The following is a 27,856-nucleotide window of genomic DNA, read 5'->3' as shown; positions in this document are numbered from 1 at the left end:
ATATAATAAATAATAATAAGAAATAAATAATTATTNTATATATAATAATATAATAATANTTAGTTAGTATATATATATATATATATATATATATATATATATATATATATATATATATATATGTAATTAAAGTAAAATATATGTAATTATATATGTAATATAATTATATATGTAATATATATGTAATTAAAGTAAATTTTGATGTAATCTTATATGCGAACATAAAATAAATTTTATTTTTACTCGCTGGTTTTACATCCGTGAACAAAACAGCGACATATCCGCTTGAACAGTTCTCACTTAGATGTATTCGCGCAACTGGTAAGGATCAAAGACGTATGTAATCAGACTGACTAAAGTCAGTCAAGTAGGTAACTTCCGTATCGGGCAGATCACTCTTTCTCGACGGGTCGGTCAAACTAATAGATGGCAGTACAGTTCAGACCGCAAAGAGAGGAGAAAATGTGAGAAAGCTTGCCAGATCACTCTACTTTACAATACATCCGATAGAGTCTGCTAGCATCGTATCGCTGGGCGACATCTACTTTTCAGCGTGTACACTACTGACTACTATTCAAACGTTGTTCATTTAATACGTAGCAACAGGTTTCACGTGTACATACGTACACGTGGTTTCCTGACACTCGTTTTTATTATTAGCATGACCGCGACATTCACGCGAGCAATGATTTTTAACAATCGAATGAAAATCAATACGAGCGTACAAAACGCAAATATTCTTGATATAATGCAAATTGTCGATGTTTTGAAAAATATTATAAAAAATTATTATTATTTCTTTTTTCCAACATTTCTTATCTTTATTCCATATTAATCGAATACGAATTATAAATATTACATAACAAAATGCAGGAATATAATACTTGTCACTCATATAATTAATATTTATTGTAAATAATTATTATTATATAAGGACTTACATTGTGATTCGATTGCATATAGAAGGAATTAGGCATCAAAAACGGTCATCATGAACTTACCTGAAACGAAAAAATTATATATGATTATTATAGCTGTATCGATCATATCAAAGAGGTTTTATTATTTAATTTAATAAATTGAGATACTTCTAATAATTATAGCTAATATCGCAAGAATGTAATATTTCTATTGTTTCTATAAGGATTATTGACCCGAGTATCCCCTGAATTTATATGTATACTTGAGATCACGCATGTGTCTGCTGCGCGAAAAGCACGAGAGGGCAAAAGTGGGAATGACAGGAGGGCGGATAACTACGACAGAGAGAGGGAAGATGTATAGTTTCCTACAAATACATTGCCAAAGCGATGCAATGCATTACTATCTTGTAACATGCGTTGGATGCTACAAAGGGGAAACGTGTATGTGCATGTGATTGACACCATGATGCTGCTTGCTGTAGGTTAGGGATATCTTCATAAAGCTTGATATATATACTATGGAATCAGTGTTCGCGATCAGCAGTCATTCTTTGAGAGTAATTTAATACTTTAATGCAAAAAATAGGATTAAACGAACTGTTTTTTTTTCGTAGGAAGACATTATCTATATTTGTTATTCGAGGGCTATATTTTAGATTTATTTTACTTTTTTTCATACACTATCATAAATATCTATTTTATCTACAAAAATATTTATTTTAAATATCATTCTTCTGATTCTTTTATACATGTACTATAAGTATATCGAATCTTTCGATATGGGAGTCGAACCCATGCGAGTATGATACGTGATAAGATAACAAAGTCGGAAACAGAGGACTATATATTCAGCGTTTTCGTAAATAGATGTAGGAAATGAGCTTGAAGCTTAGAGTTCGAGAACGCGCCATCGCCACCCCCGACCCTTTTCAGCCAAGTTCGATCTTGCTCTCCACTAACCGTCCCTAAAGTCCCGGCACGACTCCCAACCCTGGAGACCTTCACCCCATTTAGCCTTCACCGAGCTCACCGATTCCGAGCTTCAGAACGACTATACATCAACAAGGAGCAAGTTCTTTGTCCACGAAACGCTGCCCTACGATCGAAATATTGCGTTACATGTAGAGCTGAAGACAAAGAAAGAGATTGACTACCTCACAAGTCTCCTATTTCGAGAAGAAAAAGGGGGAATACATATTCTCACTTCATATTCTACTCGATAACACAAAATTCGCTCTCCTTTGGAGACAAACTTTTCGAAGACAAACTCTTTGTTCTATTTTTTTTTTAATTCTTGACATGTTTCCGGATATATTCTTCCCATCACGTATATTATTTTCCTCTCAATATAATATGTTAACTGTATTTATAGACTATATTATATATTGGAAAAATATTTTTATTTTATTATTTGAATGTATACAAAAAAAAGACAAGTATATGTACAATATAAGGGGAGTTATTCAGCTATATTTCTTTTTAGAACTGTTTGATCGATTATAAAAGCCGTTATTCCATTATCAGCAACGAAATAAATATGAATCCCTTTCTTAAATTTAACTTTCTAATTTAGTTGAGTGTATATATAAATTAATATCTTATGATTAAATATTACATGATTACAGAGTTGAATCTTATTATATACTTCCGACACATAATATTACAAATCCTGCATTGCATGACTATATCAATAAATTCAAAGAATGAAAATGATTCAATATTCTTGATATCTTATCTCCGTCATTTCCTATCTAACCCGTGACAGTAACCCAAATCCTATGAGTACGTCCAAAGTAATCGTCGCGCGCACATTTTGGGGTCAGTAGACGAGGAGGAACTAAGGCAGCACGTGCCACCGACTATACCGTTGTCAGGGTAACGACGACCTTGTCCCGCGCAATCAGCCCCGGAATCCCGATGCCTTCTCTTCCGGTATCTTTGCCAATCGACGAAAACTCACCATATGGCGATAATGCCTATCAAACGCCACCATAACGCCGGAACAAACTCTGTTTCATTCTAATAGCGATATCACTCAACATGCCTTGCTAATTCGTTGTTTATTTATTTTATTTTACTTGTTTATCAGGATTAGTTAAAACTTGAATGGCTATCTAAACTTCTAAAGCTTCCAGTATATATAAGAAGTATCCTAAGCAGAACAATAAGTCATTATGATATCAAAATGATCATTAAAAATCATTTTTCAATCATTTCCGATTCATTTTAATATCATTTTGATATTTTCGTGATTTGTTGTTCTGCTTGGGTATATTATTTCTTAGTACTGTATTATTTTTAATCTAAAAGTATTAGTACCAGAGATTTAGAAAGAAGTTTTTGCGCTACAAAAATTATAATAAACAATATTACTTAAATTTGAAAGATGTTATAATATAATAATTATAGGAATGAAATGTATATTGATGTTATATTATATATGACGATGAATATAATGCGTGAAATAATATGTAGAGTAGATACGAGAGATTGGAAACTTCAAAACGAATCGTCACAATCTCCAAATGTCTCCAAATAGAACGAACAAAGCATCGCAATCGAATTAGGAATTGTCTTTGTTCTGAGATGCTTTAGGGATGGCGACGAGAGTCAACCGACCCTTGCTTTGCACAGCATCGCGAGGGACCGCGAGTCCGACTCGAGGGAGAAAGAGATTGCGTTACCTCTAGTCACCCTGTCTGGGAAGAACTTTGGAAATTGGGACGAATATTTTTCCAAATTTAATCGTAAGCTCATTTATCGAGAGTTTATTTAACCTTCCATATCAATTTGTTCATTCTAATTAATTAATTATGTGCGATTAATGATTCATTATTATATTCATTATTAAAATTATGCTTTGTAAAAAAAATATAAAATTATGCTTAGTAAAAAAAATCAAACTATTCTATTTTTATAATTTTATTTTTGTAGAAAGTATAATGTTTACAATACCGCAGTTTTAAAAATCAATGTTATATGAATGGAATATACATACGTATATACATATTTTTTTTAAATTCATATATATACAGAATGTTTCTTAAATAGCGAACACTAATCATATAGCGCTATTCCTGATTAAAAATTAAGTCGAAGTCTTTTATCATTTTGCAATCTTCACAATAATTAATTGAATATTAATGTCTAAAAATTGCCGAGCAAGCAATTGCCCCATCACATAATGCTATCTCTGATAAAAAATTAAATCAAAAAGTCCCTCCATTTTGCAATTTTTATGATAGTTAATGATTGAGCAACTGAATACGCACTTATTCGACAATATTTAGAAATTAATATTTCGTCAACCATTGCGAAATTTGCAAAATTGTAGAGAACTTTTCGATTCAATTTTTAAAAACACAAAGTGTCGAGGCTATAATAGTTTTTGAATTATAAGCTTTTAAAGTTAGCGAATCCTATTGCCTAAAATTCGCGTGTATAGGTGTATAGGCGCGTAGTTGGCATTTTGCGTTATATTGTATGTAGAACAAAATGCCAAAAAGTGCAAACTTTAGGCGGTATGATTCGCTAACTTTAAATGTTTATAATTGAAAAATTATTGTAATCTCAACATTTTGGTATAAGAATTTTGGTCTCAAAATAACAAAAAGGAATATGCTATTAGCAGATGATGCGTCGAGTCTGAATCCTCTATACACATATACGTACATACATATACACATGCACATACATATATGTATGCAGGATGCATTATGTCGAATTAAAATAGAAGGAGTTGATTATAGAGTTTGATAAGGTTTTTCCGGATGAAGGCGACGTACGTCTACACCCATGTCTTTGTTCATAGTTAGGTCCTTCGTCCTGCCGATACAGACGCAAGTATACGGGAGTACATCATAAACCGCCTTATAAAAGTCACGTACCACAAGGGCCGAAGGTAGTTTTAGGTGTATTCTCGTAGTCATAGCAACGCATGTCTACCGTCCAATCAATAAAGTGCAATATTCAAATAATTCAGGTTGGCATATGAGAATTGACTGACATATATTTCTATCTTCAATTTACTCTATGATTTTTAGCATCTTAAAATCAAAATAGTAAATAAAGTGTGTTTGAAAAACTCATATAGATACATAATAGATACAATATATTTTTCTTATTTATTAATATCAAGATATCTAACTTCATAATTTAAAAAGAAATATAGAACAGATTTTCTTTAATAAATAAAAGTAGAAAATTAATTACATTTCTATAAAAAAGATTTAAAACTCTAATGTTAGTAGTAATTATTCTTAATATTGATAAGGACAACAACATCTTGCTGCAGGATCTATATCGCTTTCTTTCAGGACGATTGCAAGCGCGATAGCTTTCGATCGGCTGAGACAGAGGGTGGAAAGTAGAAACGCAGCCCTCGGGTGGGCGTTGCAAGGGTAGTTTAGTGGCGGTCGCTATGGAAACCCCGAAGAGCCGATGTTCACTGCACCCCCGTTGTAGACCTTGAATAAGAATCGAAGGGCATACTATAACTATAACGAGGTACAGCGAATTCGCGAGCATTTTTTTCTTCGAATCCGCTGTTTATTATAGAAATATTGGAAGCGAAGGATCAATAATTTTTTGCTCTTCATAATTAAGAATTTATGGACTCATAAAATATCTTTAATACATTCCTATAAGAAAGAGAAAAATAAATAATTAAATTTATGCCTATTGAATAAAAAATTATTTTGAGTAAAAAATAAATACTCATTAGTAATGAATTCAATGAGGTAAACTCAAAAAATTTCACGTTATTTTCAAATTCAGAAATGCTTTTAATAAGATCTACATCTTCTGCGAATTTATACAGGTATAAATTATTAATTTGAGCTCGACAGTCCAACAGGCCACGTGTTCTCTTTTTTCATTTACACCGAGCGAATGTCGTAGTCCTCTATTTCGCGGTTCCGAGTAGTCCACAGAGGTCTTTCGCCTCTTCTGAGGGATCGACGTCCCGGTCACCGACATTGAGTGCAGTAACCAAGGAGTAGGTTATCCGCGGACCTTCACCGCACGACAAGAGGTCGAAGACCCTACGGTACCTTCGTCGAGTGATCGATTCGTTTTAACCCTTTTGAGTTTCCTGATGATAAACGTTGTTGCTGTAGTATTACAAACTCTTAGTACAACGATTAAGCACAAATTTTAATACGGAGTAACAAATAGAATTCCAAGAAATCCAAGATTATAAAAAACAATTCCAAAAATTATGCGATTACAAAAAATTAACATATAATTCATTGCGGAAAAAAATAATGATATATTTATATATATATTTAAAATTAATTTTGTAAATATAGAAAATTGCCAATAAACGTATTATATCATATCACGACAGGAATCATAAATCGTAGGAAACCTTTTATTACAAAAAAAAAATACAATTTTATTTATTATAAATTAATGGAATTTCGCAAAACTATACGCGAAAGTAGAAAACAAACAAAAGGGCGTCTTACGTCTCTAGATGGGGTCTCTGTCCTTAACAACGTAGGTCGAGGACCTTCAACGACTCGTGCAGCCTTCTATCGTTCGCCTCCTCCTTCCCTTTTCTGTTACCTCTCCCCCTTTCTCGCTTATACTTTTTGCAACTGCCTGCCTGATCGACTGTTACTGAACTAAACGCCGACGCGAACGATCGAAGACAAATTCAAACTCTTTTTCTCAATCACATTTGATAATCGCGAAAATTCCAACTTATTGCATCAATTCTAATCATTTTTCTATAAGTAGGACAATTAATTCTAATTTAATTAAATACAGAAAATATTTGGAATGTAATAGATATTCGTATAAAACTTGATCAATATTAAAATCTTTTGCTATTTGAATTAATAAATCGAATATGATTTATAAAATAATGCAGAGGTAAGAAAACATATAAGCATGGCGATGCATATAGTTGATCGTGCATTGCCGAAACTATCATTGTATTATATAGTTACAAAGAGTCTCAGCAATTCAAATAGTGATGCAAATTGCGACGTGCAATCGGATTCTATATGTATTAATGGGTCAATGGCATCGCGCAAATCTTGCTCGAGCATTGCACTTTTGTAGCTCGTCTTACCTCCCTCGCTCGTATTGCCACTCCGTTGTATTGCAAGGTATTTTGTCCTTTCTCTATATTTTTCTCTTTTTTTTTTCATTTTTGTATTAAAGACTTACTTGCTTTGTTCAAATTTTAATATTTATGACAATAATAACAATATTAACAATGACATACACATCTTATGATACTTTTTTAAATATTTTGTAATATCGGTTTTAAATTTAAAAAATTACGAATTATATAAAGCCTACTAGCTTGTATTAAAAATAATATTGTAGTTAGATTAGTAATTATAATAATTGCATAAAAAGCTGTTACACATATATTTATATAGCCATATATATATATATTTATATAGCCACTGTGATATACTCATAAATTACGCTGATCGTAAATCAATCCTAAAGAATCCAATGATCCGAGGCGTAAATAGCATTATTGATCGTCTAATTGTTACGGAGGATGGTACTGACCTCGATTCACTATAAAATGTTCGCTCTACTTTACAGATGTATAAAAAAATGCGATCTTGTTATTTTTGATAATATCGCAATGAGTATTATATGAAAATGGATCTCTATAAAACAGTGAAGAGTTTCTATTCTTATAATACAAATTTATATCTGTCTTAATATAAATTTAATATAAATTGTACAACTACATTTTTTGTTTCGAACAATTAAAAATATCGAGATCTTTTTAAACTTTTATAAAAAAAATAGTACATTGATCTAATTATTAGTTTGAAGAAGTAAGATAAAAAAATCCCCTTGAGTGTTGAATATATCGAATTTCATCGATCAATAAAAGTGGGAATAGAGATATGAGCTCAGAACGTTTCAATGACGGTTAGCCTGTATTATACTCTAAAAGACCTATATCCCTAACCCCTTTCGTATTTCCTCTTTTCCGGAAAAGAAAAAGAACTGAAAGCTGTATGAAGGTTTCATTGGTTTTATCCGAAAAGGATGTGCGAGTACTTCGATGTAAGATCCAGCTGCCGAAGATTCAGGTAAACTTTTGTACCCTTTCAAACATTTTATTTCGTAAATTCAGAACCCTTTTCACGTTGATCATCGTGATCGTCGCGCACAAACGCATTTTATGCTTCGTATTGCTCATTGAATTCCAGAGTTGCGTACAATGAATTAGAGGTCTGTTGCTCCAGATTTACGTTTATTAAATAAATAGAATAGAATTGCCTATATATACGCAATTCCATTCTATTTATATATACATATATATATATATATATATATATATACATACATATAATAATAATAATAATACGCAATACTTTTTATCGCATTGCCAAATACTTATTCAGCATTTCTTCAATCATCAGGTAAAAAAGATACTTACTCCATTATAGATACACTATTTTTATTATAAAACTTTGTTTCTCAAATTTTCGTCATGGTAGATGGGGAGGAAAGTAACTTTGCAAAAAAAGTTCCTAAAATGAAACTTGAACTCCGACGAGGTCGCTGTTTTATTAATGTTTTATTAATATAAATTTAATCAAATGCGACACATCGACATATTTTTGCATTACTGTACATCAATATCACATGTACATAAATTTTCGTACAACAATAGTTTAATTAGACGTCTAAGTCAAATTCTAAGAATTTTACATTGTTTGTTCGTATAAACTATTAATTAATCTATGGACCATAATTTCGTACTACAAAGCTTTTATACAAATTGTTACGATATTGACAGCTCTGACATCATATTGGACTAAGAAATAGTATAAAAGATTTCAATTTAAACAACTTTTTTATTCTCGACAAAAATTCCATCTTAAACATATGTATTAATGCGTATAATTTAATCATGATAAAGAATTTTCAAATCTAAAAGAAAAAAGTAACTATTGTACAAAAATTATTGCATTTCGATAATACAGATTTAGGATTCCCTTAACGGTAGTTACAGATTAACTTCTGTTAATGTAAAATACATCTTTGAATACCCTGTGCAATTATATCTGCTCATAAATCAACTCGTATATTTTTTTCGTCCAATTTTATACAACATAAAATTCTCAATGAAAGGCTTCAGCCTTTTTCGTTAGTGTAGCGGCTGCAATGGATTTTTCTGTTTCACTCAGTTTGTGAAATTCATTACATTATAACTTATGATGAAAGAATCCCAACATTCCAAAATTGAAATGAATTATCCAGGTATATCTTCGAAAAAAACAAAACAAAAATAATAGTTGAATTATAGAATTCAAGGGCAAATCGAAAGGGAAAAGGACGAAATACAAAATAAAACAAACTATTTTTTATAAAAGCTATAAAAGTTGTTGTTTCAATTCTTCATTTATTCTATCTGTATTAAGCAGAATACCTTCTTTTCCTTATCATAATATAATATTCACTATCCATGAATATTAATTTATTCTTAATTGTGATCGCAAGATCAATAATCGTAAGACGAAATCAGTTCTTCATCAAAAAGAGGCAATTTTTTATGAGGGAAGATTCTAGCCTAACCAAAGAAAGGAGAATAACCGACAAGGGATGATCCATCTCCTTCTTTGGTCGGCAGGGGTGGTTGTGCGAGCGTGGCCAAGGTCGGGACCGATAAACACAATCGTTTCCTTGGTAACTATCCCTTGAGATCGTATAACCTTGAACATCTCGCGAGATTTCGGATCTTTCCTTAAGTCACACTCAAACAAAGAAATCTTAAGTTGAACACTTGACTTATTATGATCCATTCTCATTAATAATTCTAAATTTAAATGTAAAAATATGTAATGTTAAAATAAAATAGAGTTAATTTCACACGAAGAATTACTTATTATTTTGAATATATCTTATGATTGATTGATTTATAATGTCTCACAGATATACATCCTCTCTTTTGCTTTTTTCTTCCTTCCCAGTAACAAAAAGTATCTAAAATCGGAATCATAAGACGTTTTTTACGTCTAAAAGATGATTTAAAGATGTCTTATGTCACAATTTTAGACTTTGTGTTGTTTAGATTTTTATATCTCATGTTTAACAACCTTCGAAATTATAATGTATAAAATATGCCTTACTATTCCTACAATTTAAATAAAATATAATAAAGAAAAATGTAATAAGAATACAATAAAAAAAAATATATAATAATTAAATAAAAATTAAGTATTACACAGATATAAATGTAACACAGTTTATAAGAATAATATAAGAATATAAGAATAATATAAAAATAATATAAGAATAATATAAGAAATACAGAATAAAAATAAACTATCTGAAAATATTTATTACCATTATGACTGCAACACAGACTTTTGCATAACGCATAGTGCTTAAGTGACCAACCAAAAATCAACCAATCAGAAACCGCCCTTTCCTGCCATTTCACGGAAAGGAAGAATTTTGATTGGTTGATTCTCTTATGCATTATGCAAAAGTCTGTGCTGCGGCTTTTATATTCAATTTAAATTATGGAAATAGTAAAGTATATTTTATACATATAATATTCAAATATATATATTGAAAATCAAAAATATATAGTAAAGCATATTTTATACATATAATATTCAAATATATATATTGAAAATCAAAAATATATTTAGATACATGTACACTACTTAATTTCCTTTTAACATTTTTTTAGCCCATATTATTTTATGTCACTTTATATATGTCATGTCAATTAATGGGTTATTTCAATAATATCGCCATGTACATCTTAACTTTAGACATTACTTGATAATGTGACTTCTCGATCACCCTATACACAGATAAAGCGAAATGAGAACGTAAGAAGAACCGGGTTCATTTACCCGTGTAGTTATCGCAACAGGACTCTTTCGGACATAATCGCGTTCTTGTCTCGTGAGATTCTTTTTGCACACCTCGACATGTAATGTTCAGCTTGACAGCAAGCAAGTGATCGTAGCAAGCAATCATTATAATGCATCAAGTAATTTTAACTCTATTTATGATTTTTTACTTATCTTGTGTTGTGTGACAGAATATCAGAAGACACACACACACACACACACACACACACACACACACACACACACACACACACTAACTAATTAAACTAAACTAACTATAATAATTATAGTACTTACTTACTTTATATATATATTATTATTTAATACACACACACACACACACACACACACACACACACACACACACACACACACACACATACACATTGCTGTATTTTTTAAATATTTTAAATATTTTTTTGACAATTAGCATTTCTGACAAAAGAAAACATCATATTTGACTGAAGCCATGTCACTCAGGAAGCAAAGTTTTGTATATTAGGTATAATTATAGCTCGTGGAACGTTTTGCTGAAACCTGAGAATTTTATTCAAATAGTTGGAAAATTCGGATACAAGAGCCGAAAACAAAAATCTTTGGGTTCGAAAGCGGAACCTTTTAGTCGGAAGACAGGCCATATTCTCTTCGAAAGGGTTCGGTGATGATCGGGGTGCAAGGAAGGAAGAAAAAGAGTGCGCGTATGTGTGTTTGATGAGAGAGAGAGAGAGAGAGAGAGAGAGAGAATGAGCAAACAAGCAGGAGAGAAAGAGGAGATGAGGGCGAAAGAGGGAGAAAGAGGATACAAACGGGGAAGTGGACGAAGAGAGGAGGAAATAGTCGTCGAGAGACAGGGAGAAGAGAGAGAAGTCGGGTCCGTGACCGAGCAGGATCAATGCACGACGTGGACCTTGAGAGTCCCTCCACCCTTCACCCACTCCCTCGTCTAACTCTCACCCAGCGACGATCCCGCCGCCCTCCTCGCGTGTCGTTCGCAGCCCTTGCACAGGCGGCGCGACGACGACGACGGAGGCAAGAGGAGAACGAGACGGGCCTGGAGGACGAGCGCAGAGAGGGAGAGACAGGCCTGAGAGGAGAGGCAGAGGCGCAGATTGCATCGTACACAGCACCGCTCTGTCAACTATACCAACAAAGTATAACCGCACTAGCACACCGCAGTCGGCTGCTGATATGCAGGCCGATGCACTGCCATGGCCTCTTACGACGGCCAATGCTCTTTGAGATCTACAGAGATTCTAAAAATTGCATTATTAACTCTTAACTGGGTATAGTACGGTCCTCTTTCATGATCTCATGTCCAATTAATTGCTGAAACCGTTGCTATTTGAGATCGACTTCCTTCATATTTCATCTTGCTATTGGGAAATGTTTTCCTCTCTTTCTTTCTCTATTTTTCTTCTAATTAATTTACTTGATAACTCTACTATAATTCATATCTAGAATAATTGAAAATGTGTCAAACAGATGCCATTTCTAAAAATATTATTCAATCACTTCCTGTACTACGATCCTTTTCGAACGAATTTTGGAAATGTGTATTATGTATGCGCTTACTAAGAAATTACATCAAAGCAGCTGCATTCTGTCAAGGTAAATCAACCCTCTTCAAAATCGATGACTAATTCTTGATGACTATTCTTGCAGTGGATATTTACGTAAATTTTCGTCAGAATGACGGAACATCCTTCATGCATGAATTTGCCAGCTGGACTGAGTTCTAATATATAAGTATGCATAGGATTGAATCTCTATTGAAAGATTTGCATCTGTTCGAACCCTTTTCCTGAATTTTATGAATCAGGTAAGAGATTGACAAACTTATATTCCCATTTCGCAAATAACATTTGATGCCTGAAGGATATAGATCAGCTGTCCCAAAAATGATAATGGATTTATGTTCCTCATATGCCAAATGTGATTGTTTAAATTCAATCGTGTAATAAATTTATAAGTTAATAACTCACAAAAAAGTCTCCTGTGCTGTGGAGACCCAACTATTCTTATGTATTTTGAGTCGCTGAATACGAATCTGACATCAAAATAGGACTATCCAGGATAAATTTTCAATCTAGAGGAAAAAATGACCATTTTTTTCCCATTTTTGACCTATTTTTTCGTTCTAGATTGAAAATTTTACTTTATTTTTACTTTATTTTTTTGGGCCTGTGTAATAGATCTGTTCGCGTTGCTTGCACTTACACTTACTTTACAGTATTTCTTTCTTCAACGCCTGAATATATATTTACAATAATAAACGATTTATTATTATCTATATATATTTATATATATATCTCATGTTAAGTGCAAAAATTTTAGGGCATTTTAAGCAACGTGAACAAACTTAATATATTATTAATGTAACGATTATTGCAATTTATTATCGAAAAAAACAATTTTCGGTGCCAAACTTGTAATGCGATGATAGAATAGGTGTCTTGATAAACGTTATTTACTGTATTTTTTCCTGTAAGCATTGAGATTGCCTTTCAAAGTAGCGATGTGCAAGATTACACGGATATTGATAAGAAAATCTTGTCCGCACGTGCGTGATGAGTGACACGAAAGAATGCGCGTGGCACTAAATGAAATGATAAAAAAGAGCATAACGAATGAACAGAAAATTTGTTTCTTATTTTCAAATGTGTTCTTTTATATTTTTTATTGTCTCTTTACAGAATTCCTTTCAATGTAGATATATGATAGAATGTATTTGCATTTCTTCGTGTTTCCGAAGAATAATTTAGAAATGCGTAATTTTTCTTCTTTTGCATGATCGAATCTCTATTACATGATCGAAAAACTGCAATGTTATGACTTCAAAAGTCGGAACATTTTATAAATCAAATATACATATTTCGAATACACTAGAAATTATTAATAATTAGTGTATGGTGTGTATATTAATATAAAAAAAATGCAAACAATTTAATTCTCATAATATTTAATTAAAAAATCTGATTTAATTTGCATATATTAAATTATAACAGAATGATGAAGTTATATAAAAGCAAGAAAGTTTACGAATTAACCCCATTTTCTTTTTCCCTCCAGATTTTTTAGGTCTGTCGCCACTACATAAACAACCCTTCGTTCCCACGCCACTCGTTTATCTCCACAAGAATTTGACACTATCCTGAAATCCCAGAAACCGTGAGATTCCTATATAATCTGTATCTTTTTACATACAGTGATGTAGAAATACACACGAGTTTTAAAAGCTAACCTTAAGTTAAAATAAAATAATAAAATTAAGAGTTAATTTATTGTGTAACAATAAATTTTGTAACAATAAATTCGATTCGTACGGTTAATCCTTGATTTCTCAACTTTCTACAAGCATAATCCTTTCAGGAGTTTCACAAGAATGTGGGTATTCAATGAAGGGTTTTTGTAACCTCGTCGACCTTTTCTGTTAGCTTACAAACAGATTTGTGCAATTCATGCACAGGCCTAACTTGTGTAGTTGCGTTTACGGAACTGCCAAGATACATCTGCCAGGGTCGGTAAGACGAGAACGCGACACGCGCAACGTAACGTGAAACTTTTTACATGAGCGATTTTACGTAACAGATGTAACGATGTGCCACGTGACGATCTTTCACTTTCGTTTGAAAGCACCGGAAAGAGATCAAGACTTATTATAAAATATTTGATAATATATGCGTAATGTATGCGTTGCATTATATGTTCCACTATATTGTATTTATGAAGAATTAATATTTTCCTATTCGTTAATATTTTCTTCCATTTCTAATTTTAGCAGGAAAGATCGAAGTTAAAAGATAAAAAAATGTATAAAATAATATATAATCTTGATATCTGTATATAAGCGAAATTGTATATTTGCGTTAATTCATTGCTTGATTCGAGTTAACGATGTGTAATTAATTATATTTATAATTTATTATTACTAAATTGAAAAATATCGAACGTTAACCCTTAGAGCCACTTTTCTTGTAGTTACTCAAAATGAACGCTAGGGGCTCCTAGTTACACTCGCGAGAGCGTACTTACAAGACGAGTTAACGCAAAACGCGGCAGCGCACGTCGGGTGCATTGCATCCCTGTCCGCCCGACGAGGCGAGGGTTGGATCGATCGCGGGCGTTGGCGCCGAGGTCACCGGCTCGCCTTGCTCGGAGTAATGACCCTCACCCAGTGCAGAGCAATGGCATCGGCAAACGGCACCTTTCCTAGAAAATCGCGAGGGTGGTTGTCGTAGAAGTACCTCATCGACGCTATGCGATCGCCGTCTCCAATGCGGCGACGCGACAAGGAAGGGGTAAAACGTTATCGCGTGTTCCCATCACCACTGCAAAATGCGCAGAGGTGGTACTTTCACCCCCGCTTCATGTTCCTCCCTCCTTCCCTCCCCATCCTCCCTCCCTTCCTCCTTTCAACGCCGTCGCTGATGTTGATAAACCCTCGCGCAGGATCGCGGGGGACCTTAAACTTGGGGAGAGGTCGATCATCGAGCTCAACCTTCGCAGTGACCGCGATCGCGACATGTTTCCGTTTACCATTTCACGAGAATATTTAAATAAAATTGTCTCACTTTCAACTAGATAGAAATTGGAAATGTTATATTATATCTTCCCTACTCTAGATTTTCCTTCTATAAATTTTTATCTGCTAAATACAATTGAATATTTTTGAGAAAGAAAAAAGAAATCGAACTTTAAATTATTAAGTTGATTTTTCAAGATTATTATAAGAGAAAATCTCTTCACATACATAACTTCAAATATTCTTTCAAGAAATCTACAATAAATTAAAAATGTAATAGTTATATACAGCACTTTACTTATTGATATTCTAATAATGACATGACACAGGATTCAAATTCGAAATAAATCGAACATAATTTTACTCTTTCTTTACCCTTTGTCTTTTCAGTAAGCAAGAAAATGTGAAAGCAATTATCACGGGGTGGCAATTACTAAAATGATGTACGTACATTCATCCCACCGGAAGTTTGCCATCGCGCCAGAAAGTCTCGATTACCTGAGAGTTGCAGCTCACGCGAACTCTCCCCTCGACTGCAGTTCTACTTTTCGCAGAAACGCCCCCGCATAAAAACGAAAGAAGGGAGAGATGAAGCGACCATTGGTGCGACATTGCGTGCAATAACGATTGTAAGGATAAAAGCAGCAGAATACAGACTGACTGGGTCATTCCACCCTGTTTTACATTATCTAGCGAACGAGGGTCATTGCGAGATGGCGAACCTTTCGAATAGCCTCTCTTGTTCTATCACTTTCGATCCACTTTAATGGCGGGAGCACCAATATGATAGTATAGTGGTAAAGTAGTCGAAAAGGAACAATTGAAAAGTAATTTGCGTGACACATCGGTACAAGAGTAACATCTGTTCTTTTAGAAATGTATATTCTTATTTTTCTCTTATTTCTATTCTACTAAACAAAATTGAACATTGTCTAAAATCTAATTGGCTTATTGAATGTATAAATTTTATCTTATCCAACGTAATTTCAAAAGATAGGCTATGGCCGATATTCATAATCGATTCCTACTTTAAAACCGTGTTAATAATGTTTTAAGATGCTAATACAGCTCTCTAATTGGTTCATGACATCTTAATACTGTACTAAATTAAAAATCATAAATCTAAAATTCTTTAAATATCGTTTTTTAGCCTTGAATTTTGGATAGAATATACTCGAATTTTTAAAATATAATTTATAGAATAAAGATTAAATAATTTATTAGGTATATCAAAACTAAGTAAACACACAATTTTTTATTAATTAATCTTTTGATAATGAGATTTTTATGCGTTAAATTTAGAAATTTTTCTATCCATCATCTTTGAAATATTTATATATATATATATGTATATAAATATAAACGAGGTATACCTATGAGATATCCAATGTAGGTATACCCGCAGGTATACCTACATTGGATATCAAACGTCATAAATCAAAATGAATAAAATCTTACATGATATAAAAATTTTATATTATAAAATTTGATTGTATTCCTAAGTAAAATTATCAACCAAGTTCATGTTGCACACAGATACTGATTTTCTTATCCAAAACTAAAAAGAATTGGAACAACTGCCTTGTCTGTCCGTTTTCATCATACAACGATAAGATACGATAAAAAGTAAAAACACTGTATAGCATATAATCGTAATCAACTGAAAAATGTAATCGTTTAAATCTGTTTAAACTCTTGAATTATTATCGTCAACAGGAAAAATTGATTAAAAAAAAATACCTGAAAACAGCCAGTAAAGTAATTAAAGAATCGTTGTTTTTCTAAACAACTATATTTTTTGAAAAAAGAATTGCAAAATATAAATTTGAGTAGACCAGAATTTCTATACATTTAATAATGTTTCGATATATTTGTCAAAAAATGTATATTTACACAACTGATAATTACATTAAATTTATTTCATAAACAATTCATACGAAACAAAATTTATATAAAATAATTTGTATAAAATGTATCGTATTTGATTATAAGGCTTTTTCAAGTTTATTATGACATGTCCGGTTGGGAGAAAGCTTATCAGTATATATCAACTTGTTTCCGAGGAAATACGCGTTTTCCTCCTACGAGAACCGAGAATAGAGACCTTAGATCCTAACTGTATTTGCCCTTCTTATCATAGCGCATACCATACGTAGGCACTTGACACGCACATGTTGCGCGCGCGTACTCGACTCACATCTACATGTGACACACAGACAAGTCTTAGCTGAAGGGTGTCTGCGTCCATGGTACACGTTGCGGGATGCAGCGAGATGCATACACCCTTTTATAATATGTCTGAGAGATCGAGTAATTCTTTCTCACATGTTTATCTGTAAGAGATCTAGATCCAGGTTATAATGTTTTTCCATCATAAATTATTGGATAATAATTTCATTACGACAAAATGTTATCATTAGAAATGGTCAGTTAATTATAATTTGCAATCGATTAAAATTTGTTGATCGAAAACAGTATTACGAATATGAAATTGTCAGTTTTTTTAATTTTTAGGAATAATATATAAAATGAGACAGACAGAAGTAGAAAGCATAAAAATATATTTAAAAGATATTAGATAGTGAAAGAAGCAAATGTTCGAAAAGAGAATTTTTTTGTTCTGTTCAGAAAATAAATATTTCCTGTTCAATGGAAAAATTCTCTTGTCTTCATCAATAGCTCTGTCGAAATATATGATGACACACAGAATCGTCACGTCACTGAGCCTTGGCCTCAAGTTAGGAGATAATGAAACATTGATAAGAAGCAGACTATTTGAAAACATAATGACTTGACCCACTCGGGATCAACAATGGAAACTGCATACTCTTATATCTACTTGAAAGTTTTCCTTGAAGAACTGCTCAGATTAGGAGTATTATTATCTCCTTTACAAAATACTTTAACAAATTATTTAAGGTTCATAGTAAAGTTCATAATAAAAATCTGACTTTTGATCTCATATAATTTGTGAACATATATTTGTTGCTTTTTTTCTGTGGACGTATAAAAAATATATTAAACGTATAAAAAAATATAGATTACGCTATAAAGCGATGTAAGATCATGTCTTTCATCAAAGCATCTCTGCATTCACACGATTGTATTCACAAAATCATTTCTTGCTATCATGTATGTTGTCATTGCGATAACGTGTGGCCTTGTTAAGATCGCTCGATGTATTTTTACAATTGCACGATCGCTGCCATCGCTGCCATTTATCTGTCATCCATCGATTCATCGCAAGGAATAATGAAAGCTGTATATTGTGAATCGATAACAAGTTTGCAAAACTACTCACGCATTTATGCGCGGATTGTGCCGTTATGTTACGTTAGCTTTTGATAAATGCGAATGACTAAGGAAACTCTAAAATTCAATTTTTTTTATTTTATTAATTTTACTAGACCACTTTATTTAAATTTATATCATGGATCGCGCGGTCTCCGGTATCAATAACGAACAATTTTTTTAAAATAAATTATAAAATCGCCTTATTTCTTTATATTCAAATGTTCAGTTTCTCGATTATTCTAGCAATTCGAATCGTTTCCACGCGGTCGATTTGATTGCGTATCTTTCTGTATATAGATAAGAATGTTGATACACTGCACAATGCGTTGCGGTGATCTTGCAGAATACTTTTTGATATTTTTCACGGTCAAGGCCGTTCTCTGCGTCACCGTCGAATATATATTTAGAAGAACGATTTAAAGAGACGACTCTTTTTCTTTCGCCACCACATTAACATAGATCGTAGACGTTGCGGACTGTCGATGTCCTCGAACTTTGCCGAATTCTGGTTCACGTTAATGCGAATGCCGATTTCTTTCGTGAACAAAATCAACCAGCCAACGCGGAATATAAAAGAAATATGCTCGCGTTATAATCCTTTCGCCACAGACAGCCTTGATCATTTGCCACCTCACTTACGAGGACAGATCAACATGTATATGTATGTATGTGTGTTCCGGGATTAAATTACCATACAGGAAAATCATTATCTGTTTGTTTCTTTACAGCTTATTTATTATTCGACCTATAAATATTTTTTTCGGTTCGATATAATCTACTTTTCGTCTACATCATGTTCTTTTTAACTTAATCATTCCACTACGACCGATTTCTACGACCGATTACGACAAACAGACAACAATGCTTAGCGGGACTTATCGTTAATGAACCTTACCAACATAAACACAGTCGTATCATCTAGAATATAAAACAGTTCTGCGAAGTTCTGATGAAAGAGAGAGAACGGCAATCTGCCAAAGAATTTCTTGTCTACATTCGACCAGTCGACGCCTCAAAATTTATAGCCATCGTTGTATCGCAGTATGCAAATTTCGTTTAGATCTCCCAGAAGTTTACTTTTTTTTAAACCACTTTTTATGGACCGATGATCTCGTTACTTTTGTACGACGAAACAGCGTATAAGCTCCGCTTGCGTAAGCTATTACTTGTAAATCAAATGCGGATGTATTCACGAAATATGTTTCAATAATGTCTCGACAATCAGTGAAAATCCTTATGTATATACAGTTTTGCAAAAATTATTACACATACAAAGTATTTTGCAATTATCTACTTTCCTCATGCATTTAATTTTAGAACTAATATTTTATAAATTCAAAAAATTTATTTTTAATTCCAAAGGTCTACAAATTCTAAAGAGCAGCAAGTTCTAAGAAACCAAACAGTATACTGATTGCGAGAAAAAAATTTTTGATATTTGAAGCTATAATTGCATGGCAAAATCATTATACTTAATTAGAAACTCCATTTTTATATAATTATTACTGCTATTAGTAATAATATTAGTAATAATATTAGTAATAATTATATGTATCGTTCTTGTACATCTTCAAAAAATATGTAATTGACATCGAAAATGACCATAAATTATATTTCCCTCAGTAAATATACATATATTTAATGCAAAGTTAAGTAATGTTAAAAATTATATTCGAAGAGAAACTCGGATAAAAATATGTTGATAAATGATTCATAGATACTGCAGAGATTCTCTAGGTTTCTATATCTTTTTGAGATTCATTGTATCTCAGAATATAGGTAAAAAAAAAGAAGAGAGAGAGAGAGAGAGATAAGTTCCTCACCGAGATCGGGAATAGAACTGGTGGGTTCCTCGTGATGGCCTTTGCTCTCGTTGGAGGTTCTCGCTCTGGGAGGCGGCGGTGGCGGCGGTGGTCTCATGCTGGAGGTCGAACTGACTACAACTGTCGCGGGTGGTGGTGGAGGTGGACCACTGTTTCTTCCGTGATTGCCACGTATTTGAGACTGCGGTGACATCAGCACCGTTTCGCCCCGCGCGTGCCCCTGAGGTGGCCGAGGGCACCAGCCATGTAATACCCTTATGGCACTGCGCACTTCCGCCTGCAGTTCGGCGGCCCTGTCTCGAGCCGTGTGAGCCACCTTCGTTACGGGAAACCCGCGCTATCGCGGGTTACACAAGGATCACGTGACGGACAACACTTCTCTATAAGTCGTGTATAAGTCCACTTCACTCACATAACACGTTGATTTACGATTACACTAAAGTCACGTTACGTTGCACATCGATTAGTCACCGAGTCTACAAAGATATTCTTTTCTAATCTCTTTGTAATCTGTTTTAATCAAGTTCTCACCAATTCACTGTATTTTTCAATAAACACTTTGGATCTATTGTTTTCAGTGATATACACTTTATGTCTCTCTATTAGATCCACTAGTCGAGGATCGAACTTGAAGAACACTGAATCCGTATCAATCACTTTTCAAATGCACTTTTTCGCTTTTGTCAGTTTTATGCCAAGTGATATTTCAATTTGAAAAACATTGTTAATCATACTTTTCATTATTCGAATCAATTTCACTTTATCCAGTGACTATAAACTATATAGATTTAGAGAACTGACTGGAGTCAGACAGACTTCTTTCAACAAATGCAACCTGTCATCGTCACCTCTCTCTGATCAGACTCGACTTTACCTGGACCAATAGAGTCTCCTCACTCTGTCTCTCTCGCGCGCACTCCCGTCGGTTGTCGAGTGTCACGGTCAATGTCTCATAGTGGCGCGTGGCAGGTGTCCGCGAAAGCTCTCATTCGCACTTTCGCGACTCGTGCAAAAGAGGTGGACAAAATTGTCACGGGATGCACAAGCAGACGTGAGAGCGATTTAGTTAATTATATAATAAATAAGCGGAGCGAAGGCGCGTTTCGGAGCTGTCGATCTCATATGAATGAACGTTTCTTAGCAGTATGCCGAAAACAACAGTCCTCGGCACACGCGTCGTCCCTCGCGAGAGTCAGCAGCAACCTTCCCCTCTCTCGTACCACCCACGCACCCACCACTTTCTCGCTCCCTCCCGGCGCGTCACTCTACCCCACTCACAGTCCCCCGTGTCTCTCACCCTTACAGGCGACGGGCGCGCTAGAGCGAGAGAGACGTCTATGTTCTATCGGCCGCGCCGCGCGGTACAAAGGCGAGCGTCAACCCCTGTAAAGTCACGGTATCGTACGCTGTCAAAACAAAAGCGCCTAACGTCTATAAATCGTGTGGCACATCGTTTCTGACAAATCGCGTCGCGATGGAGATATTATCACGTGTGGTCGCGCGACCAGACAGTCCAGAGTCCAGACACTCGTCCGGTCGCTCGAGTCAGTTAATACTGACGGAAATGCGGCGGCAAATCCGTGTGCGTCGCGCGTGCAAGCGTGCGACTACCGTACGTGTGGTAGGTATGCACCGTGTATTACGTATGCGCGATCGCTGATGCACGACGCGCGACGCTCTGACAGCGAGTAGCGACTAGGCCGACGATGCCGAGAACCGTCATCGGTGCTGGCGAAAGTGAGAGTGTGCTGGTCGCGGCGAATTCAGTGGTGCATAAGCGCGACGGGCACTGTTATCTCTTTCCCTCTCATACGCGTTCTCCCTCTCTTCCGATCCGGTCTCCTCTCTCTCGCTCTCCCTCGCCCTCTCTTTCCTATCCTTACGGGCAGCCTATAGCCGCCGGCAAGCAAAAGCGTGCACGCTCTCGACCTATAGCGTCCGATGTGCCGGCGTGCTTCGTCGCTCCGTGCTGTGTGCTATCCGGTACGCGTGTATATATAAAAGCGGCTGGCTTGTCCGCGATACGACCCCACACACCAAACCCTCCGCCGGAGCGGAGAGACTTCGCTCACTTCGCCCAGTGCCCTTCGTCCGCCTCCTTTTCTTGCCGCACTTCTCGCGCTCCGCCACTTGAGCTTCTCTTCCTTCCGTACGCGTACGCGCGAAAGACGCGACCTTCCGATACAACCCTTTGCTATTAGATCTGCTTTCTTCGCTGAACGATTGCTTCTACGTAATGCACTTAACATACAGTTATTAACGGAATTAAAGTAAAAAATTTTAACTTTGGACAAACGGAGAAATAGATATCCTAGTTAATTATATTAATATACAATACATATAATATATATATGTATTTATATATATAGGAAACATAGATAACTCATTAATCATTTTTTAGAAACATCAGGAATGTCTTTAAACGTCTATATTCAAGTATTTTGATTAACCATAGTAGGAGTAAATTCTTTGTTGTATCAACCCGAAGGGCCGCGTTGCGCATTAATCCGCCCCTGAGCCAGCGATAGGCAGGGGGTGGTTCAATGCGCGCCGCGGTTGCGCGTTTGCTATCACATGGCCTTGTCCTTGAATGAGGCTTGTGAACCCGACGCTGCTTTTATCGATCACAGCCCCCGCATCCCGCTTCGACGCACTCGCTATAACCATCCATCTATCTCGTTGCAATGACGTATCTAGCGAAGAGCGTTCCCAATCATTCATGACTATTTTTGATCTTACATCTATTAATTTCGGGGATTCATATGTTTATATTCATATTATACATTTAATTGATTAAGTGTGTTTTATTGTAAATTTTTACAACTACATGTATTGTAATTACATGCACATATATATAAGTACAAATTCAGATTCGGAGACGGATTACTTAGCAAAAGGGTTGATGCTGAAAGATAATAAGAAAAAATAATTAGTCTTTTTCAGCAACAATGCAGAATATTTAAATAGAAATAACAAGTCAAATGTAAGTTAAAGTAATCAAATTTGCATGTACTCGTGTACATGGACGTTGGTTACGGTTTCGTATTTTAGGGTTAAAACGAGATCCGCTTCTTAACCACCGCGAAATTCAGTATAAAAGATTCACGCTGAAACTGAGCATGCTTCGAAGGAGCCACTAAAGGGTTAAACGTACCTAATGTCCGATTCCACTTTTCGTCACTGTGAACTAAACCGGACATGCATCGTGCAGCGACATCCGTCGTGTCTCTGTATTCTTAGAACGAGCCGTAATTTCTAAGACGGGTCCCCCTCGAGTCGCGCCGCAGAAGAATGGGACATAATAAGTAGAATGGTGTGAGCATTAAACCCTTCTGAATTTCGACCGAGAATCTCTGTAGATGGTAAATTCACTGAACTAAATCGGCTCGACGATTCGAAGGTCAAGGCCTCTTTGAGTAGGATCGACAAAAGTTTTAAAGTTTTAAGTATCCTTACCTCTTGTCTAATGACACGAGTCATCCAACTTGGACTCTCGCAAGGAATGAATACGCGACATAATGTGCCTTGAAGAAAGGACCATCTTTAATTTTATCGAACACTATGACGAATATTCATCTACGGTTACATATATTTAACGCGATTCATAAATTTAAAAACGTCCCAGACCGATTTGATTATTGTTCATTTAGATTTCAATTTGAGATCAGATACAAATGATATACATATAATAAAGCTAAATAAAATATATAAATAATAGAATTAAAACAGCAGATAATTAAAACTCCCAGACGATGACCAGACACTTGCCTTAAATCAATTGCCGTTGTATATAGCTAGCTGTAAATTCCGGTCAACAAAAGGGGAGTTCTTTTTGATGCAAATATCAAGTTCAAAGCGAGCCCAAATCCGCCAGTCGTGACTCTCCTCTCGTGCGACATTTCAAAACTATTCTCACGAGGAAGTACATAAGTACCATGTCATTGTCGTAGGTATGTGAGGAGAGAGAATCGCGGGTAGCGTATTACGTGACCGGCTTCGTAGTTGTTTAGATCTAGATGAACCTGAATCATCAAACCGGTCTGAACGCGCGGTCGCCATCGTGGTGTGGCTCAGCGCGACTCTGTTGGATTAGGTTAGGGACAAGACGCGCGTTGTAACACGCATGAGTTAAAATAGAGAAAGAACGACTGGAAAGTCGAGAGATCGGAAAAAGGATGGTTATATCGTATATCAGAAAAAGATAATCGTAGGATAACTCTGTATGTGTGTCTCATCTAAGATTATATATATAAAACATTTATTTACTGTGTATTATATATGTATTCACATGGATAAATAAATAGGATTTTCATACGGAAGAGATCCGAGTTTGACTTCCGACCGAGGCAATATTTTTCGCAATAAGTTTATTATGGTTTTTTAAGATTAATTTGGGAAATTTGGGGGGATTATTAATATTTCAGATTGATTGCATTGAAAATCCTACAATCATATCGGCACGCAATTATCATTTCTGAAATTAATTCATTTATATATATATTTATGAATATATATAATAGTTCAACATCTTAATAGTCAGATCGTAGTGGCACTTTATATTTAAAGTAATGTATTTAACATAAACGATTTTGTTTCCAATCTTATTAAATAAATAGATATACATATAAATGAAGACGAATAAATAAAAAGATACGATAATGAACCAGAAATATTGAACAAAAAGAAAAATAGTGAAATATTAAAAAAGTGATGGAAGAGAGAAAGAGAGAGAAATAAAGAAAACGAAAGGATTATATTTAGACTCATGTTTTTAGTTATTTTCGAAATTTCCTTTCATGTTATTTCTTAATCCTGCGATACGAGCTCATGAACTCATGAGCTCATGAACTAATAAGCTACAGTTTTATAGACAATAAAAATTTCTTTTTCTTGCTAGATGTTAAATAGTCACATTATACAGAAATTATAAATAGGAAAATAAGATAACTTAGTTGCAGTCTTTACTAATGTGTAGCCTCTACTCTTTCTTATCTTATATTTTAATATTTCGCATAGAATACAACAAATGCATATATTATGCATATGTACTATCAAGTATTATAAACCTATATATTGATGCTAAACAAGGAAGGCTTTCTCCAATAGCCTTGAACCTCTACTGAAGCCCCGCAGCTATATGAACTTGAACCAGTCTTTTGATCTGTCCTTGCTCCTTGCAACTATATTCTGGAACGTATTGGTTGGATACTTAGTGGATGGCAGCAATATTTATCAAACAGTTAAAGTCCACTCTAAATGAGCAATAATATTTTATTATTTTAATATCCAAAAATAATTTCAAAGTATATGCTTCTTCTTCTTATTTCGATAAATATTTCATTTTTCAAATTATCGCATTTTCACAGACCTTAATAAAATCAAAGTTCGAAAATGTTGGATGATATTAAATGAAATTTTTAAACTTACGTTTTCATTGCTTTGATATTGAAGAATATACTTCCAACCAAAGTCCTTGTCCAGGTCGTTTTCCACTTTCGTTCTCCGTTAAAAAACGCCGATGGCGATCACCCAACGAAAGCGAATCGTATCGGCGAGAGTTTTAGAAACCGGATCGCGATCAACGGGGGTCCATGAAAAGTCGTCACGAGGCCAGCGAACGTCGAGAGCGAATGTGAGAGCCGCTCAAGAAAGTGAAACTTTGTTTCTCCTTGCACGAATCATGACAAACCAGCTTTGACTTTCATCGCTATCACTCACCAAGACTAAACTGGAGGAGAAACCAGCACGTTCTATACTAAACAACATCTCCGATCTGTGTCATTTGCTGCGTCTTAAATCCAAACAGATGCAAGAAACATGAGTGAAGGCTATATGATTCTAAGACCGATATTTACAGTTCATTCTTATATTAATAATCATTTTACATACAATCTTAATTATAAGTCAATCATAGGCCAGTATTCATAGTCGATTTAAATATTTAAGACTATTTTAAGACTATTTAAGACTATTTTACTGGTTGAAAATATCATAAACAGAGGACTGTATTAGCATCTTAAGACATTATTTAAGACGATCTTAAAATAAGAATGGATTATGAACACCGATAATAAAATTACAAAGCATCTTATTCAGAAAATAGCAAATTATATTCATTTGCAATTGAATCAATAATATTGCGTTTATCTTAGCTGAAAGCGGTCACAGTTTCTTTGCTATTTTTTTCTTTAATTAAGCAAATATCGGCGAAGTATGATAATGTATTTGATAGAAAATTATGATGTTATACGTTTATGAAAACACAATATTATATTCAAATAATTTAGATTTTCTATTTTAAATTTGATATTAATTTTAAAAGTTAAAATACAATTTATACATTTTGTATAGGTTTATAATATCGATGATTCTACTTTTATTATTAAGTATTTATAAAGAGATAGAGCAAAAGTTTTATTGATTAAAACATTTTACAGTAGAAATGCTGGGAAATAATTTCCAAATCTTGGAACGAGGGGTTAACGAAAACAATTGGTTCGTATTTACGTCCCTCGAAATATTTTAGATTCGATTCCCGAGATCCTCTTCCCAAAATACTTTTTTTTATTGTTCTATTTATAACATGAGATTTTCTTATTGTTAATAATATTAAAGTAGATAGAAGCTAATATTATAATATTATAAAAGGGTTTTATTTTTTTTATTTTTACAAGTTTAAGCCTGATTGTTGAGATATTTGTCACCTTTTAAGACGGCCACTTGTTGCGTATCCGCGCAACATTGTCTCGATTGTGTATCCAAATGACAATTATACTGAGCGATTCATTCAAACAAAATTTTTTAATTAAACGATTTTGTTCATTGAATTTATATGTTTGTATTAATCAAAAATTATCAGATATAAATGAAATGTTATAATAACCAAAATTTTTGCTTGTATAGATTTGTTCAATAAAATTTCATAGTAACAATGCATTCATTTTATTGTATTTCAAATTATTCTTATTGAGTGCGTAATTATAAACGAGATACTGTCGCTAATGAGACGCGACTAGACGTTTTTCCAAAGAAAAACACTTATAAATAATTATAAATAAGATTATAAATATTCTTGGCTGAGATATTTTTCGCACTAAGTTCATTATAGGTTTTAAAATGTTAATAATATCGAATTAATTTGATTTGGAGGATTAATGTTATTTTAGTTTGATTGTGTTACAAGTCCGAAAGTAATCATATTTCTGAGAGTTGTATTAACATTTTAAGCAATTATTTAAAATAGTCTTAAAGTAAAAATGTAAATACCGGGATAAGGCATCATTGATTACAAAATTCAATAATTCAACATGTGTGTGTGTGTGTGTGTGTGTGTGTGGTGGTGTGTGTGTGTGTGTGTGTGTGTGTGTGTGTGTGTGTGTGTGTGTGTGTGTGTGTGTGTGTGTGTGTGTGTGTGTGTGTGTGTGTGTGTGTGTGTGT

This window comes from Atta cephalotes, assembly GCF_000143395.1.
Source record: "Atta cephalotes unplaced genomic scaffold scaffold00031, whole genome shotgun sequence".
NCBI classification, from domain to species: domain Eukaryota; kingdom Metazoa; phylum Arthropoda; class Insecta; order Hymenoptera; family Formicidae; genus Atta; species Atta cephalotes.
Note: the sequence above shows the minus strand (reverse complement) of the source record.